The sequence below is a fragment of the Monodelphis domestica genome, chromosome 3, assembly GCF_027887165.1.
Source record: "Monodelphis domestica isolate mMonDom1 chromosome 3, mMonDom1.pri, whole genome shotgun sequence".
In the NCBI taxonomy this organism is placed as follows: Eukaryota; Metazoa; Chordata; class Mammalia; order Didelphimorphia; family Didelphidae; genus Monodelphis; species Monodelphis domestica.
In genome coordinates, this window is record NC_077229.1 from 28,289,990 (window position 1) to 28,306,740 (window position 16,751).

A 16,751-nucleotide genomic window follows, 5' to 3' on the forward strand; every position below is an offset into this window, starting at 1 on the left:
TGAGTTACTCTGACCCTGGATTCTTTTCTCACTTCCATGACCAATAAATCTAAAGTAGTCATCTGACAGAGAGTGGGAGAAAGAGAGACAGAGACAGAGATAGACACACACATATTTACATGGCTGTATGTATAATCTCAATCACCTAGGAAGAGTTCACATAAAAAACTCTGGTGTCATCAAAAGTTAGCAAGATTTGACTCTTCATTATTATTTTATAATACATATTTGCTCTACATAAATTATTTGACTCATCATTATTAATACAAATTCAAATTTACTGTCGTTCTCCTTTGGTTTCTAATTTGCTTTCCACCCACCCACCAACTTTGAGAAGTAAGCAATTTTAGAGCGAGACTTATTCTACAAATGAAGAAATGGAGGCATAGAAGAATCAAAAGCGTTAGGCTTTTTTAATAAACATAAATATTTTGAAATTTTGAAATTTAAAAATATCCTCAAATATTTTACAAATGAGAACAGGCTCAAATGGGTCAAAAGCATTATGTTTATTTCACAAACTCACAGATATTTGTGAATTTTTAAATGTGAAATTTACAAATATGTATGAATACTTTACAAAGGAGAACTGAGACTCAAGAGGGTCAAAAGCATTATGTTTATTTCATAAACTCATAGATATTTGTGAATTTTTAAATGTGAAATTTACAAATATGTATGAATACTTTACAAAGGAGAACTGAGACTCAAGAGGGTCAAAAGCATTATGTTTATTTCATAAACTCATAGATATTTGTGAATTTTTAAATGTGAAATTTACAAATATTTATGAATACTTTACAAAGGAGAACTGAGACTCAAGAGGGTCAAAAGCATTATGTTTATTTCACAAACTCACAGATATTTGTGAATTTTTAAATGTGAAATTTACAAATATTTATGAATACTTTACAAAGGAGAACTGAGACTCAAGAGGGTCAAAAGCATTATGTTTATTTCATAAACTCATAGATATTTGTGAATTTTTTTGAAATTTATAATTTTGAAATATTTCCAAATACTTTACAAATAAGGAACTGAGGCTTACATGAGTGAAAAGCATTATACTTATTTTACAAACTCACAGATATTTGTGAACTTTTTTGAAATTTGAAATTTAAAAATAGTTCCAAATACTTTACAAATGAAGAACTAAGGCTACACAGAGCAGCCAAGAACTAGTTCTGGATCCTCAGTCTCCTGCCTCTCACTGGGTTATGTTGTCTATACCTTCCCAAGAGCAAAGTTGAAGATGAACAAGAAAAATGTAAATGGGGAAACGAGACAATGTTTTGGGTTGAATTTTCCATGCATATGCCATTTCTCCCCAGTAGAATGCAAGCTTCTTGAAGGCAAAGACTAGTCGCTTCCTGTTTTTATACCTGTGGTGGCCTCACACTTCAAATGGTAGACAGTAGGAGCTTAATAAATGCATATTTATGTGTAATTAATTCAAGTGGGGGGGGCACTCCTTATCCCTCCATTCCACAGGAGAACCTACTTTCGGATGATCTGAACGGCCCATCTTCTCCTCTTGATCTCCTTTCGAGCCAGGGCACCTCTCCAGTAGGCTTCAAGCGTAATGGCTGAAAGAAGTGATCGCTGGCATTAGGAAGTTAAATGTGGCTTGGAACCAAGTAGCAAAGCTGTATTTTAGATGGGAAGGCGACTCTCCCACAAGATGACTGATAGGAAAATTGGGGAAACGATTGATTGCACACGTAAAATTGGCAGCAGATCACTTGCTGTCTCAGGGAAAGGGACGGGGAAGGAGGGAAGAAATTTAGCTCAAAAATTAAAAAAACACAAATATTAAAAAGTATTTTAAAATATAATTAGAGAAAAATGAAAATATTGAAAAGAAAAGAAAACAATCACTGACTGTTTATGTCAGTTGACATCATAGTTGTCATAAATCCAGTAACAACCCCCCAACCACCACCAAAAAAAAAACCGTGAGGGCTATTTATTCCAGGAATGACTTTGTTCATCCTCATTAACTAAAATCAGAACATCCAGCTGTCTCAGGGCACGCCGAAGTCACAGGGCTCTGAAGAGTCCCTTCGCTCATCAGTTTGGGTCCCTTTTCCATAATCCTGAACAGTGGCCAACATTCGTCTAGCATTTCAGAATTAAATTCCTTAAAATAAAGATCCTTTATATTCCTTCTCCTGTGAGTCTCCTTGCTCCCATTTTCACATTTTCAGGGGTATTTCTGATCCCCAATTACAGGGGAAACAATTTTTCACATTTGTTTTCTGGCCATTTTGTGATCCAAATTCTCTCCCTTCCTCCCTCCCCCCTCCTCCAGATGGCAAGTAATCGGATCTAGTTTCCACACGTGCTCTATTTCCATATTCATCATGGTGCCATTTTATAAGTAAAGAAACCTAAGCCTAGAGAACTCCCCAAGATCACAGTGACTCAGCGGCCGAGCTTGGACTTGAACCCAGAGCCTCTTAACAGCTTTGAATGCTCCCTCTCCAGGTACAAGGTCTGTCTGTTTATTTCTTCTTCTTCCTTTTTTTTTAAACCTTTATCTTCCATCTTAGAATCAATACTGTGTATTGGTTCCAAGGCAGAAGAGCAGTAAAGGTTAGGCAATGGGAGTTAAGTGACTTGCCCAGGGTCACACAGCTAAAAAAAGTGTAATTCATACAAGCTTTTTGTTTGCTTTTTTAAACCTTTATCTTCCATCTTAGAATCAATACTGTGTATTGGTTCCAAGGCAGAAGAGCAGTAAAGGTTAGGCAATGGGAGTTAAGTGACTTGCCCAGGGTCACACAGCTAAAAAAAGTGTAATTCATACAAGCTTTTTTGTTTGCTTTTTTAAACCTTTATCTTCCATCTTAGAATCAATACTGTGTATTGGTTCCAAGGCAGAAGAACAGTAAAGGTTAGGCAAAGGGGGTTAAGTGACTTGCCCAGGGTCACACAGCTTAAAAAAGTATACTTCATATAGGTTTTTTGTTTGCTCTTTTAAACCTTTATTTTCCATCTTAGAATCAATACTGTGTATTGGTTCCAAGGCAAAAGAATTGTAAAGGTTAGGCAATGGTCACACAGCTAAGAAGTAGGATTCATGCAGGTTTTTTGTTTACTTTTTTAAACCCTTACCTTCTGTCTTAGAATCAATATTGTGTATTGGTTCCAAGGCAAGAGTAGTAAGGGCTGGGCAATGGGGGTTGAGTGACTTGCCCAGGGTCACACAGCTAGGAAGTGTCTGAGGTCAGATTGGAACCCAGGACCTCCCCTCTCCAGGCCCAGCTCTCTATCCACTGAGCCACCCAGCTGCCCCCCCCCTCCTACTTACTTCTCACCTGCTTGCCTCTTTATCAGGTATGCTCTCCTCTCTCTGCAGCCTTTGTATGTGCTTTGGATTTTTGCAACTTAAAATAAAACAAAAAGTTTGATGAAATGGGTTTCATTTGGATTCATTTCCATCCCCCCCCAACCCCCCCCCCCCCCGCCTTAGAGTGTGCACCAAAAGATGCACTGAACAATCGCGCTTGAATCCTGCCCCAAACTCATGGAGAAGGATTCAAAAATGGCAGTGAAGCACTGGTGGAGGTGAACTTAAACAACGTGTAGTGAAAACATGGGCCAAAATATGGCCAAGTTCCAGGGCAGAAACTTATTTAGACAAATCTAAAGGAGGGTGCCTTGGGGCTCTGGGTGTTATAAAGAAAAGAGGTAGCATTTAAATAGAATTTTAAGTGATCTCATTTGACCCACATCATATAGGAAGGGTTTTTTAATTGATTTTTTTCACAACTGAGGTTCACACAGCTAAATGACTTGCCAGGATCCCCCAGCTAGTGTCCGAGGATGCATGTGAACTCGGGTTTTCCAGACTTGGAAGTCCAGGTCTCTGACCATTGGGCCACCTCATGACCATTAAGAGTCAAAACAAGTATTTCAGCCTTTATTCAAGAGGTTGGTGATTCAGAATTCCTAGCACTGGTGTAACACAAGTCTTCAGATTTTAACTCTGATCAGATAAAGCAACTTATCCGTAGTCACGTAGAGAGTAAGGGGCGAAGCTGGGACTCCAACATAGGTCGTCTGACAGCCAACCTGGGACTCTTCATCACACTGTCTCCCTGGACTTACACAGTATGAAGCTGTATAATTTTCATAACATCCAAGACAAAATTTTTTGAGAAAAAATTTCAGGAAAAGAAGCTCGATAACTCCTTGAATCAAGAAAATGAACTGTTTGTAGAAAGCGCTATAAAGAAATCTCCAGTGCATCAGAAGATCCAGAATGAACTTTGGGATGTAATAGATTGAACTGAAGGGGGTTGAGCACATTTATTCTGAATGTACACTCTTATGCCAAAGAGGACTGCCCCTTAATTGGCTTTTTGTCAATGCACCTAGCAAACATTGGTTTTGCTCTCTCTCTTTTATTTCCCTCTTATCTCTAACTATTGTCATTTCCTACTTTCATCTTAGAAAGTACAATATTGTATGCACCTTTAGCTAGAAGATATTTAGAGATATAAGCTGGTTATGTTAAATGATTCATTGGGGAGACTAGTCTCCCAAAGAATCACAGGGGGGATTGTGAAGAGTGAATCAAACTTTCTTTGTCTATCAATCAGCAGCTTTTAAATTAATCAGCCTAAAACTTAAGCACCCCCACTTAACACTAAGTAAGAGAGTTCTCAAGTTACTTGCTAAAGTGGGTGACAACTCCAGAAGCCACTGCCCTGCCCCTGGGAATTGCGAGGCAAATTGAAAGATTTCAATTGGTTCCCATAAAGTGGAGGAAGGGACAGGAAGTGCTGGGTAAAAAAGTTTATAAAAATTCCTGAACTTCTTGTCTAAGGGATTCTTGGACCTTTGACCTTGGCTCTTGGACTGCTTTTTGGAGGACTGCTTCTGGATCTTCTCCTTTGGACTTTTATATTAGAGGACTTGGCCTTTGGTCTTCTCCTTTGGAGTTTGTCTTCCTTTCCTGGCTTCTGGAGAGATTGGTCCCAGAGATTCCTGCTTTGGCTTCAAAGGAGGCTGTGTTGGTGGAACTCTAGCTGAAGACACCATTGGACATGGGGAAGCCCCTGTGGGACTGAGTCTCACTTCACTGTAGAAGGGCTAATAGACTTATTAAAACCTATCTCTTTAGCTACTCTTTTCCATTTTGACTCTTTCTACCTCTTTGTAAATAAAGCTATTAAAAGTTATTTTTGACTTAAGTTATAATATATTTAAGTTGACAACCACAGTATTACTATAGGTAATAGATACTATATTATAATATTATGTATTATATGATATTAATTATATAAATATATATTATAGATAATAAAATATATTATAATATAATAAATACTATATATTTAACATAAAACCTAAATTTAATTTCATACAAAGCAGGGAAGAACACTCAGCTTAGTTCTTACCTAAGATGGATAGAGTTTTGCACCCATGAATGTATCAAATACTCAAATCAATAAATCATTAGTCCCTGGACATTGGCTTAGCACAATCCCTGGCACAGAGAAGGCACTTAAATGCGTGTTGACTTAAACTCACATAAGCCCCAATATAAAACTCTAGATCATGGGGCTGGTTATCTTCCTGCCCAAAGTCTGGTTTCCAGTTCAAAGAGAAGACTTCCAGGGTTACATCTATGATTTCCTTTTTTTTTAACCCTCACCCTTTGTCTTAAAATTGATATTAAATAGTGGTTCCAAAGCAGAAGAGTGGTAAGGGCTAGGCAATGGGGGTTAAGTGACTTGCCCAGGGTCACATAGCTAGGAAGTATCTGAGGCCAAATTTGAACTCAAGACCTCCCTCCTAGAGAAGGTTCTCTATTCACTGAGCCACCCAGCTGTTCCTATGATTCCCCTTTTCCCCCTTCTTTATATCCCTTACATTCCATTTTAGAATCAATATTAAGTATGGGTTCCAAGGCAGAAGAGGAGTCTAGGCAAATGGGGTTAAGTGACTTGGCCAAGGTCATATAACTAGGAAAGATCTGAAGCCAGATTTGAACCCAGGACTTCTCCCCTCCAGGCCTAGCTCTCTAGCCACTAAGCCAGCTAGCTGCCCTTATGAATTACTCTTGCTCTATAAGGGAAACTTTCTTCATTTTATCTTAGCCATTATGTATGCATTTACTCATCAAAGGAAGAAAAAAAACCTACCTAGTTGATGTTTGCTAAACTCAAAAGCATCTTCGGTGGCAAACAGAGTTCTGGGGAAACGTATGAATATCTTGGTTCTAGGGAGAAAAATAAAAAAAGTTTCTTAATTATCAATTTAAAACTATTTTGTAAGCACCTACCATGTCTCAAGGACAGTTTCAAGGGTTGGAAATAGTAAGAAAAAAATAAAACTGTTCCTGCCCTCAAGGAGTTAACAATCTATAGGGGCAACATGTTACATGGTATACCTAGCAAATACTTAAAAAAAATACTTTCTCCTCTGGCTTAGAATTGATACTAAATATCAATGCCAAGGCAGAAGAGCAGTAAGAGGTTAAGTGACTTGCCCAGGGTCACACAGCTAAGAAGTGTCTGAGGCCAAATTTGAACCCAGGTCCTCTGGATCCCAGGCCTGACCCTCTAACCACTGAACAACCTAGATGCCCCTCTAGCAAATACAGATTTTGGTCATTTTGGGGGGGTCATGTCTGAGCATTTGTGACTTGGCAACGGGACTGGAATGGTTTACCATTTCCTTCTCCATTTTATAGTTGAGGAAACTTGGGCACACGGTGAAATGACTTGCCTAGGGTCATTCAGCTAGTAAGTATTTGAGGCCAGATTTGAACTCAAGAAGATAAGTTTTCCTCCCTCCAGGCCTGGTGCTCTATCCACTGTGCCTATAAAGAGTCCAAGTGAAAAAAGTTGAGGAACTGTATGATGAACAACAGCTAATTACATGTAAATTATAATGTTTAAAGTCGAATTCACATGATTACATGTAATATTTTGAGAGCACACACATTTAGTAATTGAAGTCTAGACTTATAATTTCATCTGTGTGGGAAATTCTTCCCATCAATGCTGACTGGCACTTTCTATAATTTGGTGTTAGGGAGTTTGCCTGGGGCACTTAGAAGTTAAAGCAACTGGTCCAGGGTGACACCAGGTCTTTAGGGTGCCATCACTGTCTGATGCTGCTTTTCTTTATGGTGTGTGCATAAGAGAGACAGAGACAGAGAGAGACAGACAGAAAATGAGAGCAAGGGTTGGAGGGATGGAACGATGGAAAGAGGGACAGAGAGAGAGAGTGAAGAGAAATTGAGAGAGAGTAAGAGACACAGGCAGTTGGAGACAGAAACAAAAGAAATCAAGGGAGAGATGAAGAAAGGGGGAGAGGGAGGGAGAGAGAAGAGAGGAGAAGGAGAAAAAAGAAGAAGAAGAAGAAGAAGAAGAAGAAGAAGAAGAAGAAGAAGAAGAAGAAGAAGAAGAAGAAGAAGAAGAAGAAGAAGAAGAAGAAGAAGAAGAAGAAGAAGAAGAAGAAGAAGAAGAAGAAGAAGAAGAAGAAGAAGAAGAGAAGAGAAGAAGAAGAAGAGAAGAAGAAGAAGAAGAAGAAGAAGAGAAGAAGAAGAAGAAGAAGAAGAAGAAGAAGAAGAAGAAGAAGAAGAAGAAGAAGAAGAAAAGAAGAAGAAGAAGAAGAAGAAGAAGAAGAAGAAGAGGAGGAGGAGGAGGAGGAGGAGGAGGAGGAGGAGGAGAGAGAGAAAACAAGAGGAAGGAGAGTAAGAAGAAGAGACAGAGACAGAGATAGGTCATTAGCCAGCACAGATAGGATACATTAATTAAAATTTTTTTTTTCCTTTTCTCCATTGGTTTCTGACAAACTTCAATATGAACAGTTGGCATGTCAATAGATAATGTCTTACATTTGCAGGATGCTATTTTCTAAAGCTAGGTGGCTCAATGAAAAGAATATGGACCCGGAGTCAGGAAGACTGATTTCAAATATTGCCTTAGACCCTAGCTATGTGATCCTGGGTAAGTCACTTAACCCCATCTTCCTCAGTTTTCTCATCTATAAAATGAACTGGGGGAGGAAATGGTAAACCACTCTAATATCTCTGACAAGAAGACCACAAATAGGGTCACAAAGAGTTAGATACAACTGAAAAAGATTGAAAAAAGTATTTTCCAGAATAGTTGTCCAAATCCACAGTCCTACTGACTCATTCGTGTATCTGTCCCTGTCTTCTCCACAGCCCCCTACCATTGACTAATCCCTATTTAATCATCTTTGCCCATTTACAGGCAGGCAAGAGGTTGAGTGCCAGCTTTGTTCTGATTTACATTTCTCTTATTATTAGTGCTTTGGTACATTCTTTCATGTGACTGCGAATAATTTACTAGTCTTCTTTTGAGGGCTGCTTGATCATGTCCTTGAGTATTTCCCTCCTGGGAAACATTCTCGCATTTTCAGGAATCAAGGGCTATTCAATGGCACACGGCCTGGCCTAGATTTTAGGATCCTTGAGTCATGGCCGGCCTCTCCTTCCATTGCCCAGCCCTAGAGTTTTCAAACAGGTCTGAACAGCACTTTTGCAGGAAGAGAACAGAAGGATGTTTTTATGAGTAGCAACAAAACTCGAAGAACCTTGCCAGTGAGTGCTGGAGGCTCCTGTTGGGTAGGTGAGGTCATGGTTAATGTGGCAGTGAATGACAGAAGCCAGAGAATTCCCTGGAAGAGCAGAACTATGGCAGGGGCCCACTTACCTCCCTAACTTGTACTCATCAGGTTTGTAGCCAATATATTTGACGAGCTTCTTCACCCCCTCTGACGGAGAGCCACGCCAATGGGGCCAAGTGTCAGGGCACAAGGATTTGTACCTAGAGAAAGAGGAGATGGGGGCATCGTCGCTGCCAACTCTCCCCTCTTAGGGACTTTTGGGCTACCATCTCTTCTTCATTTCCTTCAAACAGGGCATTGAGAGTAGGAAAGGACGTTCTGGCACTGCCCCCAGGTGGCCAAATAGCAATACATTTGAAGAAACAACCTTTGGGTGGTTAGGAATAAATGGGAGGATTCCCAAAGATCACTTGCTTTCTCCCATCGCAGGAAGGAATTCCAAGCACCCTGAAATTGTTCCCTCTGTTTAAGCCACTGCAGCGCTCATTGAGAAGTCAAAAGATACCCTACCTTTGCAAGAAGTGCTCGTATTTCCGCCTGTAGGCGAAGCCAGCTCTTCTAACTCGCAAGTGCTCCATCAGGCCCAAGTACTTGATCTGATGTCTTATGAGGATGTCGTCAAATTTACCTGCAGAAGCATAGTTGGGAAGAAACAGAAAAGAGCAGCGGGTCCAAAAGCCTCCACGAACCAGAGGACCTCTTGGGAGGCTATACGCCTGGGCGCATTGCCACCATTGATTTGAGACAACTCTTCCTCCCAACATCTCTGACAACAGAATGTGAGGCTCAGTGTTTGAGGCGAAGCAATCAGCCATTCAGCAAATACTGAGTGAGCACCTACTATGTGCTGGAGCACATAGTAGGTGCTCAGTGCTGGGAATTCAAAGATAAGGAATGGACGAGGGTGGAATGAAAGGAGGTTCTAAGGGAATGTGGGATACTCATAGGTACTGGTGAGATCTAACAGATCGCAATGTGTAGTTGAAGTAGAATGAATGGAGAGGTGAGAGGTTCATGAGCTTGAGGGATATGAACATCCTCCAGTAAAAGGGCAAGAGTTACAGAAGAAAGGAAGATGGCGGACCATGGATGGTGTTGAACAGAAGGAGAATGAGATGGAGATCAGTATACTCTGGCCACTAAAATTTGGGTGCAAATTTTGAGTGGAAAATTTTGATTGAGAAGAGATGTTGAGGATTAGAAACAAAAGGAGAGTCTAGATGTGACAATGGAGAGTAAATAATATTCCAACTTCCCCTCTAGGACCATTGGGTTGGGGTGGGGGAAGGAATGAGAGATGACACAGCCGGTGGTTGAGGGGGTTACTGAAAGGATGCAGTGTCCTCAGAGGGGAATGATGTCTCAGGGAAAGGTCTAAATGGAAAGTATGAGAAAGAAGGTTCACAATGAAAGGGAGTTTGTTTAATATGGAATAGGAATTCCAGAAGGCAAAATCCACCAAAGGTGAACATAGTTGTATTTACATTAATTAAAAAAAAAAGATTTTCCATGAGGTGAAGGCTATGGAGTAGTGTTTTTAAACATTTTAAACCAAGGAGAAGTCATGTAGTATAATGGAAAGAACTACAAGATTCAAGTCAGAGGACCTGGATTCAAATTCTAATGCTGTGTGATGCAGGAGAAATCACTTATGCTCCAAAGTGGTCTCCAGAGATAAAAATTCCAAAGAGATTAATCAAAAGGAAATGCAAGAGGAGCACTGTAGCATTTGGGGGGACTGTTTCTTTTTAAATTCATAGAAGAGGGGGCAGCTGGGTAGCTCAGTGGAGTGAGAGACAGGCCTAGAGATGAGAGGTCTGGCCTCAGACACTTCCCAGCTGTGTGACCCTGGGCAAGTCACTTAACCCCCCTTGCCTAGCCCTTACTGCTCTTCAGCCTTGGAACTAATACACAGTATTGATCCCAAGGCTGAAGATAAGGGTTAAAAAAATAAAAATAAATAAATTCATCAGAGGGAGAAACAGACTAGCAGGTCAGTTTTGAAAGGAACATTAAAAAAAAAAAACACTTTCTTCTCTCTTAGAATCATCACAACGTATTAATTCTCAGGTAGAAGAGCAATGAGGGCTAGGTGATAGGGGTTAAGTGACTTGCCCAGGGTCACACAGTTAGGAAGTGCCTATGGTCAGATTTGAACCCAGGACCTGCGATCTCTAGGTCTGGCTCTCTATCCATTGGGCTTCCTAGCTGCCCCCTGAAAGGGACATGTTGAATTTGTTACAGACTTCTAATAAAAACCCTCAAACTGAAGGTAATAGAGATTTGCAGTTCTCTCTACAATCCTCTTCTTTCTTTCTTTCTTTCTTTCTTTCTTTCTTTCTTTCTTTCTTTCTTTCTTTCTTTCTTTCTTTCTTTCTTTCTTTCTTTCTTTCTTTCTTTCTTTCTTTCTTTCTTTCTTTCTTTCTTTCTTTCTTTCTTTCTTTCTTTCTTTCTTTCTTTCTTTCTTTCTTTCTTTCTTTCCTTCCTTCCTTCCTTCCTTCCTTCCTTCCTTCCTTCCTTCCTTCCTTCCTTCCTTCCTTCCTTCCTTCCTTCCTTCCTTCCTTCCTTCTTTCTTTCTTTCTTTCTTTCTGAAATATTTCTATCTGTTGGCATTTACCAGCATCAAAATAAAAGGAAAAACAATAAATTTAATTTAATTAAGAAAAATGAGTGGATTGGACTAGACAGCCAACAAAACCCTTTCCCACCCCAGATCAATGCTCCTCTTTCCTTTCCCAATTCCTTGATTTCAATCACTCACTCGGTTCTTTTCCCTCATTGGGTTTGATGCAGCGAATGTAAGAAGGTTCCTTGGACATCAGGATGTCAATTAGGTTGGCTACACTGTTCTTGAACTGAGTTCCAACCTACATAGACAGAGAAGCTTGATTCAACGTCATCCACCAATACAAGCACAAACAATTCACCTGAAATGCATTTCCTGAGCTCTTCCCATCTTATTTCTTCCTGCACCCCTTTTTGTGATTCCCCCCAACACAAAATCTGTCCCCTGGACCTGGAATGTGCTCCTTCCTCACCTTGGTCTCTTAGAATCAGCTCAGGAACTGCCCTCTTCCATGAGTCCTTCTCAGTGCTCTTCTCTCAATCTCAAAATTATTTTGCATTTACTTTGCCTAAATCTTGTCTTTACTTGTCTGTGTACCTATTGTGGCTCCCCACTAGAAGACTCTAAGCTCCCCGAGAGGGTCTGTTTTCCTTTTGTCTTTGTGTTCCTTTTATGGTGTTGCTGAATCTTCTTAGGATTCACTCATCTATGGATCTGCTGATGTGAAGTGTCAGGATAATAATTCCCTTCTTAGGGATAGGACTGAACCTGTGATTTCAGGAAAAGGAACTTCCCTAATAAGGAAACACCTTCTGTCAGTGCAGATCTTGGAATCCTCTCTACAGCCTAGATTATTTTTTTTAACCCTTACCAAGTGTCTTAGAATCAATACTAAGTATTGTTTCCAAGGCAGAAGAGCAGTAAGGCATATCCAAGGGAGGTTAAGTGACTTGTCCAGGGTCACCCAGCTAGGAAGTGTCTGAGACCATATTTGAACCCAGGAACTCATTTCCAGATCTGGCTCCCTATCCACTGAACCACCTTGCCTTGAACCAAGAAGGTGAAGGATTTGCCCAGAATCACATAGTCAGTATGTATCAGATTCAAGATTTGAACCCAGGGCTTTCAGGCTCTGAAACAAGCTTCCTTTCCACTATACTGCCCTTTTTTTGCCTTCTTAGAAGAGATACAACTAGCTTAAACCCAGATGTCAGCTACACTGAGAAACAGAATCTGAGGGCTAGGGTCTAGAGTCCCAGGTCTGCCATGAACTTCCTATGTGACCTTGGTCAGATTGCTTCCTATCTCAGAGCTTCAGTGTCCCCACCTGTAAAATGGCTTGCCTGGCCTCTAACATCTACCCCTCTCCAATATCCTATGATTTTTCTCATCAGGCCAAGGCTAAAAGATTTCTTTAAAAAAATCCAATCTCTTGATGCTTTTTTACATTTCATAGGTTAATTTTCTCACTTACCGTTATAGGCCTTTTCCTGTTTTCTAATTCTTCCACAAGAAAGCACTCTTTAATAATGCCATTTTTAGACCCACACAGCACCTAACAGGAAATTAAAGGGAAAAGTAAATCTGATACAGTCATCACTAACTTCTGGTAAATTCTAGGCAGACTAAAAATAACAACAAAAATAATATTTAGTATTTATTAAAGTTTACAAAGCACTTCAGAAATATTATCTCCCAACAATCCTGTAAATTTGGGGTTGGTGTGATCTTCATTTCTTCACACAGCTAGGAAGTGTCTGAATCAGGATTTGAACTCAGGACTTTCTATCTCCAGGACCCACTCCATTTTTTAATCTAGCTGCCTCACGTATAAATATCAGTCACCCAGAATGACTGAATTTCTTTATAGGATTGGAGAAAATACTGACTGAGCAGAGCCATTCTTTCAGCTCAAAAGGAGAAATGAGTTCCTGCGACAAATAAGAGGAGCTCATCAGTCCACAAAGAAGGCGATGACGCACAGTTATTTCCTTTGAGCCCTGAAACGAGCTAAAATCATGTTCCATTATTCCAGGGCTGAATAAAACCAAGCCTGTCCTCGTGCCATGTGGAAGCAGATGCAGCTCTGACGCTCAGTAATTGGAGGTTGTTCAGAAGACGTTCTCCAACCAATGGACGGGAGGGTGGAAGGATGAGAAACCTCAACTGGGGTCACTGTGGATGTCCATCGGTGTCCAATGCAGGACGAGTGTCCCTGTGACCAGTATGGAAGCAGAGAACTAATCCTTTCCCTCCAAAGGAGTCAACATGGCCAGAGAACCCCCAAAAGAGAAAGGGCCTGGTGGGGCTGGGAAAGGAGCGTCTTTGGGTTTGTGGAAGCCAAGCCTTGGAGTTTTAGACAAGTCATGATGGGAAGAGTTCATGGAGGTGCTGTTGCCTCTGGGTAGAAGAGTCTGGGGTTAAAAAATGTATGTGGACTTTGGCAATATGTTCTCTCAGTCTCGTGTGCTTTTAGGAAGAAAATGTCTCGATAATTTGATTTTTGTTCAAAATGGGGAACAGCTAGATGCTCAGTGAATTGTTCTGGGTTCAAATCTGACCTTGGGCACTTTCCAGCGGTGTGACCCTGGACAAGTCACTTGACCCCCATTGCCTATCCCTTACCACTCTTCTGCCTTGGAACCAACACACAGTATTGAGTCCAAGATGGAAAGTAAGGGTTTAAAAAAAAAAAGAATTTATGCTAAGACAGAAGGTAAGGTTTTAAAAAATAGCATACTGTATGACCCTGGGCCAATCACTTGACCCCCATTGCCTAGCCCTTACCACTCTTCTGCCTTGGAACCAACACACAGTATTGAGTCCAAGATGGAAGGTGAGGGTTTAAAAAAAAAAAGTCAATTTGACTGCTAATCTCGGGCAAGTATAAGCATTATTGCTCTCTCAACACGACATGATGGCACTAAAACCAGGAGGCAGTAGCATACCCTGAGCACTGCTGCCCCAACCCGTTTCAGAACAACATCAATGATATATTAGCATCAGATCCCACCATCAGTCCTGCTATCTTCTGGTTCAGTCATTAATGACACTGTTCTTATCACAATCGGTACCGTCATTCCCACCCCCATCCATATTGTCCTATTTTGTTTGATGTCTGTGCTGGACCAAGTATGACCTTACAACTATGTGTATTCTGGGAAGAATACTAGAGATCTGTGTTCTAAAGAATCCTATAAGGAGTTAGCTGGGTGGCTCAATGGATAGACAACCAAGTCTGAGTTCAAATCTGGCCTCAGACACTTCCCAGCTAGGTGACCCTGGACAAGTCACTTAACCCCCATTGCCTAGCCCTTAATGCTCTTCTGCCTTGGAACCAATACATGGTGTTAATTCTAAGGTAAAGATGAGGGTTATTTTTTTAAGTGATTTTAAATTCTTTTTTAATTTTATCTTTATTTTATTCCAATAACCATTTTGTTTTCCAGTTCTATTATTCATGTTGTCTTCCTCCTCTCTTCCCTCCTCCCTCCCAGAAGCAATTCTAGTGGGTTATACATGTATTATCACTCAAAACATATTTCCATAATGCCTTTTGTAAAAAAACAAAAACAAAAATAAAAAACCCTCACCTTCGGTCTTAGAATCAATATTGGGTATTGGTTCCAAGGCAGAAGAGTGGTAAGGACTAGGCAATGGGGGACAAGTGACTTGCCCAGGGTCACACAGCTTGGAAGTGTCTGAGGTCAGATTTGAACCCAGGACCTCCTCTCTCTAGGCCTGATTCTCTATCCACTGAGCCACCCAGCTGCCCCCCAAGCCACTTTTCTAAAAGGCAGCACCCCGCTTTTCAATAAACTCCAGTGGCTCCCTATCACCTCCAGGATCAAATATAAAATCCTGTTTGATGCTCAAAGTCCTTCCAAACATGCCCCTCTCCCACCTTTCCAGTGTTTTTTTACATTTTACTCTTTTCCCACAGTAATGGTGACCTCTTGGCTGGTCTTCACCCACGAGCCTCCATCTGCCATTCTTGGGAATGCTCTGTGGCTGCCCCATGCCTGGCACACTTCCCCTCCTTATCTCTGCCTCCTGGCTTCCTCTAAATCCCAGGGCTGATCCCACTTTTCCTAAAAGTCTCTCCCAGTCATCCTCAATCATGGCGCCCGTTCTTCCTGGCTGTAGCCCATTTGTACATGACTCTGCATGCTGTCTCCCCATGAGACTGTGCACTCCTGGAGGGCAGAGATGGTCTTTTGCCTTTCTCTGACCCCCTGTGCTTAGTACCTGGCACATAGTAGGAGCTTCATTACATTTATTAATTACATTAATAGCCTGGACCTGATTTAACAAAACAAGGTCAACGATTGTGCCCTTACCTTTTTGAGATGTCTGTAGAGGAGATCGTTGTTTTTTTCTAAGAATCCTAAGAGTTAGAAACAGAATGCCTGGATCAGAATCTTGATATGTCTTTATAGATGAAGGAAAGTCATTCCAAAGAGGGTTCTTAGGGCCAGAAAATCATCAGATAAAATCACTTCTTTCTTCCACCTCCCAAGAGATGAAATGCCAAAGCATTGTTTTGGAAAAACATGGTGTGCAGACACCAGCTAGGCTCTCCAAGGTGTATTCACGGCACAAGTAGGTGCTTAATAAATGATAGCTGAGTGTGCTGGATAATTGAGTCCCATGGTAGTCGAGTGGAAAGTGTAGGCCACTGGAACCCAGGAGACTTGAGTTCTAAACCACCTAACTTATTGTGTGACCTTGGGCAAGTCCCTTCATTCCCCAGGCCTCAGATTTTCTCCTCTGCAAAATGAAGAGACGGAACTAGATTATCATTAAATTTTCTTCTACTTCCAGAAGCTTGAAGCTCTGATTCTAAGTTCTGTTCATACATTTATTATATATTATATAATTATAGTCTCTCTATATAATATCACGTGTATTCTATTATTATTAATATATATTATAAGCATTGTCTGGATTGTCTCATTCCAAGGTTTCTAAGAGGAATTCAGATTCTTATTTCTTTTTTTTTTTAAACCCTCACCTTCTGTCTTGCAGTCAATACTATGTATTGGCTCCAAGGCAGAAGAGTGGTAAGGGCTAGGCAATGGGGGTCAAGTGACTTGCCCAGGGTCACACAGCTGGGAAGTGTCTGAGGTCGGATTTGAACCTAGGACCTCCCATCTCTAGGCCTGACTCTCAATCCACTGAGCTACCCAGCTGCCCCCTAGGTTCTTATTTCTTGGAAGACTCTTCGACTTTAAATGCTTGCCCATGAATTGGTATATGCTACAACTGTAGCTTAATGGTTTGTGTTCCTTGGGAGGCATGGCATGGCAGATGGAGGCAAGATGACCCAGATTTAGGACCTGCCTCACACCTCTACCAACCCTGGGACCACTCAGCAAGACCCCAAACCCTTTGGGGCCCTAGACAATGTCCAAAAGACTCTAAGTGACACATAAGTTCAATCTGCATCTGTGGGAAGTGATTCCATACTGGGAATTTCCTCTTGCCAATGAATGACAGCTCTAGGTTGAAAGATAGGTAAGAAGATAGATAAATGGGTAGATAGAAGAATAGAAGGAAAGAAGGAGAT

The 16,751-nt window shown here is 40.9% G+C and overlaps 1 long non-coding RNA gene across 1 annotated transcript; it reads right to left on the bottom strand.

Annotated features, from left to right (window-relative positions):
- Nucleotides 1-11,372: 11,372 nt before the first annotated feature.
- LOC130458200 (uncharacterized) lies at nucleotides 11,373-15,783 on the bottom strand. Its single transcript, XR_008917293.1, has 3 exons — nucleotides 15,523-15,783; nucleotides 12,657-12,737; nucleotides 11,373-11,483 (listed from the first exon to the last, which is right to left on the bottom strand). It is a non-coding gene; the product is annotated as an uncharacterized LOC130458200 (long non-coding RNA).
- Between the last annotated feature and the right edge of the window lie 968 nt (nucleotides 15,784-16,751).